Source organism: Ornithorhynchus anatinus, chromosome 10, assembly GCF_004115215.2.
Source record: "Ornithorhynchus anatinus isolate Pmale09 chromosome 10, mOrnAna1.pri.v4, whole genome shotgun sequence".
Classification (NCBI taxonomy): domain Eukaryota; kingdom Metazoa; phylum Chordata; class Mammalia; order Monotremata; family Ornithorhynchidae; genus Ornithorhynchus; species Ornithorhynchus anatinus.
In genome coordinates, this window is record NC_041737.1 from 32,917,227 (window position 1) to 32,923,278 (window position 6,052).

The 6,052-nt window shown below is 53.5% G+C and overlaps 1 long non-coding RNA gene across 1 annotated transcript; it reads left to right on the forward strand.

Annotated features, from left to right (window-relative positions):
• Positions 1-1,233: 1,233 nt before the first annotated feature.
• Positions 1,234-4,566, forward strand: LOC114814682. Its single transcript, XR_003762460.2, has 3 exons — positions 1,234-1,468; positions 1,949-2,020; positions 4,439-4,566. It is a non-coding gene; the product is annotated as an uncharacterized LOC114814682 (long non-coding RNA).
• Positions 4,567-6,052: the final 1,486 nt, after the last annotated feature.

Here is a 6,052-nt window from a genome sequence, read left to right on the forward strand (position 1 = left end):
GACCCACCCTTCAACATTAATCAATCGATGAATCTGTGCTGTTTGTTAAGGGCCCATTGCTGCAGAGAACTGAATGAAGCAATTGGGTGAGTACCCTACAAGAGAGTTGGCTAACACATTCCCTGCTCACATTGTGTTTACAGTTAAGAAGTGGAGACAGAAATGAAAATAATGACGTGATGGATATCCCATCGGCAAAGTACAAATCTGGGCACATTAATGTTTCACCTCCAGGCGAAATGGATGCCACAGCTGCAAAAGGCTTTGGAAATCCAGAAAGGGCTAGAGAAAGGAAAACTCCGATCATCCCTTCAGGCGTTAGGCTCCTGCGGTCCAGACAAGTGCTTAACGTACACCATTGATGGATTGATTGTGTTCTGCATGGTGTAGTGGATAGAGCTCGGGTCCGGGAATCAGAAGGTCGTGGGTTCCAATCCCTACTCTGCCACTCGTCTGCTGTGTGACCTCGGGCAAGTCGCATCAATGCTTTCTGCCTCAGTTACTTCAGATGTAAATGGGGATTAAGGTGGCGAGCCCCATGTTGGACAGGGTCTGTGTCCAACCCGATTTGCCTGTATCTACCCCCATTCTGAGAACAGTGCCCAGCACATAGTAAGCATTTAACAAATGCCACAGTTACCATCATTATGCTTTGCACTTAGTAAGTGCTTAACAAATACCACCACCACTACCATTATTACCTACCCTGGGACTTTTAGTGCAGCGTTGGGCACACTGTAAGAGTTTACCTAATCCCACAGATATTATAACTATTGTTTGGTGCTTTGAACTTTTCTGTATTCTGAGCAGTGGATGGGGACGGGAAGTTGGGGAGAGAAGCATGCTTAGTATAGTGCTCTGCACACGGTAAGCACTCACTAAATAGGATTGAATGAATGAATGAAGGGTAGCATGACCTAGTGGAGCCTGAATAACCTGGCTTCTAATCCCGGCCCTGCCACTTGTCTGCTGTGTGACCTTGGGCAAGTCACTTCACTGGGCCTCAGTTACCTTACCGGTAAGATGAGCTTTAAATAGGTCCGACCCGATCAGCTTATATCTACCCCAGCGGTTAGAACATCGCCTGACACCTAGAAATAGCTTAAATATGCCATCAGAAAAAAGAGAGAGGACAAAGGGACTAGGCGCGAATTCGACAGTGGGTGGGTGATGTCCATGGCCCCTTCTAAAGGCCACACTAGCCTTAGGCCACCCGATCAAGACAAGCTCCGCCCCTTCAGAATAGGTCCCTCGGGACCCGCCCCCCAATCTCCTTACGCAACAATCATCTCCATGGCAACTGCGATAACCACATTGGCCCCTTCCCCCACCCCCGGGTCCCTGTCTGTTCCCGAGGACCAACCAGGCAAGAGGTTGTTCTCCAGACCCCAAACCTTTGAATCGGCCAAACCTGTGTGAGACGTCCTGACTTCAGGCAGAGCAGCCGTGACCCGCTGCTGCCCCCCGGGTGAGGGGAGTCTCCGTGGGCATGTAGATGGGGGCATCCCCCAGGGAGAAATGGGTTATGGGGAGGCTGTAAATTGAGGACACAAGCTCAGGAAAGGGTCCTAGAGGCCAGACCTGCCCAGCGAAGGGAGGGAGAGGAATGGTCTCACTCCCTGAAATGTTGGAGTGGGTTTTCCATGGCCAGTGATCCCACTGCAGGAGTAAGAATGGTAGGAGTGGTAAGAGGGGAGAGGCATAGACTGAGCACTACCTGTGGACAGAGCACTGTACTGAGTTCTGGGAAAGCTCTCCCAGCTGGGAATCAGTTCTCCCCTCAGGATCTCCCCTCAGTGGGCCAAAGCACAACACAACACAACACAGTTAGCCCCCCGATGCGGTGGGTGGGGGTTGGAACCGGGGGAGAGAAAAAGCAGAGGAGACTGAGGGGTCACCGCCATCCCCACTGACTGTAGGTTTTCCCGCCCAACGGTTTTCTTTACAGAGCCAGCATGGCAGAGGGGAGCAGGCAGCCTCCCACCCAGAGGGGATTCTGGAAGGGTCTGCGGAGAGCACTGTAAGTATGAGGAGAAGAAGAAGGAAGGCCTGGAGTAAAGGAGGTGGTGGGGAGAGGATGGGGAAAGACAGAGTCAAGGGGGATGGCCTCACTTTCTTCCCTTATATTCATTTATTCAATCGTATTTATCGAGCACTTCCTATTTGCAGAGCACCATACGAAGCGCTTAGGAAAGTTCAGTACAGCAATAAAGAGAGAGTCGATCCCTGCTCACAGCGAGCTCACAGTCTAGAGCGAAGGAAGGTAGACATCAATACAAGTAGACATCAGTTAAAATCAATAAAAGCAGTGGAACCTGGGGATAGAGCATGGGCCTGGGAGTCAGAGAATCCAGTTCCACTCCAATTTCTGCCGCTTATCTGCCCTTTGCCTTTGGAGAGTCAGTTAACTTCTCTGGGTCTTAGTAAGCTGATCTGTAAAACAAGGATGAAGACTATGAGTCCCATGTAAGACATGGACTATCTCCGATCTGATGAGTTTGCATCCAGTCCCAGCGCTCAGTACAGTGGCTGGCACATAGTAACTGCCAATCAAACACCATGAAATAGACTGAGCAAATATTGACTGCAGAGCATTGTTTTACTCATTCATTCCACAGTATTTATTGAGCGCTTACTATGTGCAGAGCACTGTACTAAGGCCTTGGAATGTACAAATTGGTAACAGATAGAGATAGTCCCTGCCCTTTGACGGGCTTACAGTCTAATCAGGGGAGACAGACAAGAACAATGGCAATAAATAGAATCAAGGGGAAGAACATCTCATTAAAACAATAGCAAATAAATAGAATCAGGGTGATGTAGATCCCATTAACAAAATAAATAGGCTAATGTAGATCTACACATTTGAGCAGACGAGTACATGGCTGGGGGGATGGGATGGGAGAAGGGGAGGAGCAGAGGGAGAGGGTGAGAAGAGGGTTTAGCTGCGGAGAGGTGAAGCGGGGAGGGGGGGTCTTGGAGGAGGTGAGCTTTAAGTAGGGTTTTGAAGAGGGGAAGAGAATTAGTTTGGCGGAGGTGAGGAGGGAGGGCATTCCAGGACCGCGGGTGGACGTGGCTCAGGGGTCGACGGTGGGATAGGCGAGAACGGGGGACAGTGAGGAGGTGACCGGCAGAGGAGCGGAGCGTGCGGGGTGGGCACTAGAAAGAGAGAAGGGAGGAGAGTTAGGAAGGAGCAAGGTGATGGAGAGCCTCGAAGCCTAGAGTGAGAAGTTTTTGTTTCGTGCAGAGGTCGACGGGCAACCACTGGGGCTTTTTAAGAAGGGGAGTGTCATGCCCAGAGCGTTTCTGCAGGAAGATGAGCTGGGGAGGGGAGTGAAGAATAGACTGGAGCGGGGAGAGAGAGGAGGAAGGGAGATCAGAGAGAAGTCTGACCCAGTAATCTAGCCAGGATATTACTAGAGCCTGTAGCAGTAAGATAGCCGTTTGGGTGGAGAGGAAAGGGCGGATATTGGCGATATCATAAAGGTGAGACCAGCAGGTTTAGGTAACGGATTGGATGTGTGGAGTGAACGAGAGAGCCGAGTCAAAGATGACACCGAGGTTGTGGGCCTGAGAGACGGGAAGGACGGTCGTACCACCCACGGTGATAGGGAAGTCAGGAAGAAGACAAGGCTTGGGAGGGAAGATGAGGAGCTCAGCTTTGTGCCCCGGTCCACTCCCTGGTGTCCTCAGCCTGGAGGACTCTGAGGGGTCAGTCAGTCTGCAGGAAAAATCAGGTGATGGGAAGGGTGGACCACAAGGGAACTGGGCCAGAGGGGGACTGGGTTGAAAGGGAGAGGGCCGGTGGGGAGTGGACTTGGCGGGGACAATCGACAGGAGGTCTGGCTTCAAGGCCCTCTCTGGCCCAGGCGGGGCGTAGTCAGCCCCGGATCGTCGGCTTCACCAGTCCAGAGGAAACAAACGCACTGAATTGGGGGACCGAAGGGTCATGAGGTGTGTCCCCACTCAGAGCCCCCTCTGTGAACTGCACTCTACCTGACTCGCCTTCATAGGCCTCATCCCATCCTTACCCCACCCCCATCACTGCCCCTCCCCAACCGTGACTGACCTCATCACCGATCCCCCCGACACTCTGAGCGTTGCCTCGATGATTTACCCTTCCGAGGGGAGGAGGAGGGTGGAGTCCATATAACATGGCACCTCCACAAGCCTGTGCCGCCATGGCCGGCTATCAGTCGGGACATGGCAGCAACGTTGGGGGTGAGCGACTGCAGCGAAATGTCTCACAGAGAAAAACCTCCCTCAAGGGGGCTCAGGGCGAGGGATGTAGTGGGGGGCAGGCAGAGGGGCTGTCTGACGGTCCTTGGGCTTGTCAGAGACCCTGCTCAGGTCAGGCTGGAGCAAGGGGCAGCGGGACGGGGAGGAGATGAACCAAGAGACCCTGGATCCTAATTCTCCGTTCTTTTGGCCTCCACAGTTTCCATCATCTGGCCTCAATAAGGAAGCCAAATAAATTATTTGGAATCTGTCAAATCGTGCCAGCGGAGGAGGAGGAGAAGGCCAAAGAGAAGGTGGAGGAGGAGGCAGAGGAGGAGAAAGAGAAGGTGGAGCGGGGAGTGGAATGGAGAAGGAAGGAGGTGGAGGAGAAAGAAGAAAAGGTGGAGGAGGAAGAGAAATTGGAGGATCTGGACAAGGAAGAGGACAAGCTGGAGAAGGAGGAGAAGAAAGGGAAGGAGGAGGAGAAGGAAGGGGAAGAGCAGAAAGAGGAGGAAAAGAGGAATGTGGAGGAGGAGGAGGAGGAGGAGGAAGAGGTGGAGGAAGAGCAGAAGGAGGAGGTGGAGAGGGAGGAAGAGGAGGTGGAGAAGAAAGAAAAGATGGATAAGAAGGAGGAGGAGCAGAAGAAGCAGGAGTGTAAGCAGGAAGAGAAAAAGGACGAGAAGAGGAAGAAGGAGGACAACGACAATGACCTTGACAAATTCGAGATGGAGCCACCCCGCATGCCCCCTCTTAGAGTCCCCAGGCCCACGTCCATGTACTGCGGGCTGGGTGCTCTCATCCTCAGGAGATCGTTAATATGGCCCCAAGAGGGAGCAGGTGGCAGACCAATGAGAGAAAAGAGGACCTGCTGCATATCGAAAATCTGGAAGTGGATGAAAAATCCCTTCCAGCGAAAGAACAAGGTGCAGCCCTGGGACTGGGAGTGAGTGTCCTGCACCGGGGAAACAGCCAGGTATCGTGTCCTGGTTCCCCCAGAATCCGACCAGGCAGTCCTCCTGGCCTTTCCTCCCGGCATCCGATCCCCGACAGCACTGCTGCTGCGCTTGCCTTCCTCGAGAAGAACCCGGGGCTGCGGACACCCTGGAGCCTAGGATTCGGTTGTCACCTCGGGGCCACGGTGCCTCATGTATAGATAGATGGTCACTGTTGCCACAGGGTGGTCCTTGCCTGCATAGGCCATCTTCCTCACCCTTTTCTTCTCCCCGGCGACATCCCTACAACCAGGAGCAACTCTAGCGGTCCCCCGGCCCTGGCTCCCGGCCCCAAATTTGCCTGCCTCCCACCCAGAGGTCTTCCTGCTCTGCCCTGTGGTCCCACCGTCCTATAGGTCCCCGATCTGGGACGAATCCCGGGGATGCCACCCGCCTTCCCACGCAAAGTCCCACATCACCACATTGGACATTTAGCCCCGACAGAGGTCAGCCCAGCTGAAGGGTACCGGAGTCAACCCAGCCAGACACCCAAAAGTGTCGCCATCATTGAGCTTCCGTGCAATTGAACAGGAGACTGTGATGGCCTCCTCGATGACCCCCTACCGGGTCCTTCCTCCCGCAGGTCTGGCCCATCTTGCCCGCTTCGCCTTCTCCTCACAATCAAGTCTCATCACCTCCTGCCAGACGTCCTCCCTTAGGGCCTGGACGAAGGTGGTCGGAACTGGGCTTTGGTCCCAGAACTGCTACTGATTCTCTGTGGAATGGAGCCCCTGTTCCTGTGGTCAGGGAAGATATGGCAAAGGGGAAGACAATGGCGGGCAGAGGAAGAAGAGAGGGGTACCCTTATGGGTGAGCAGTTCCCAATGATATTTTGGAAATTG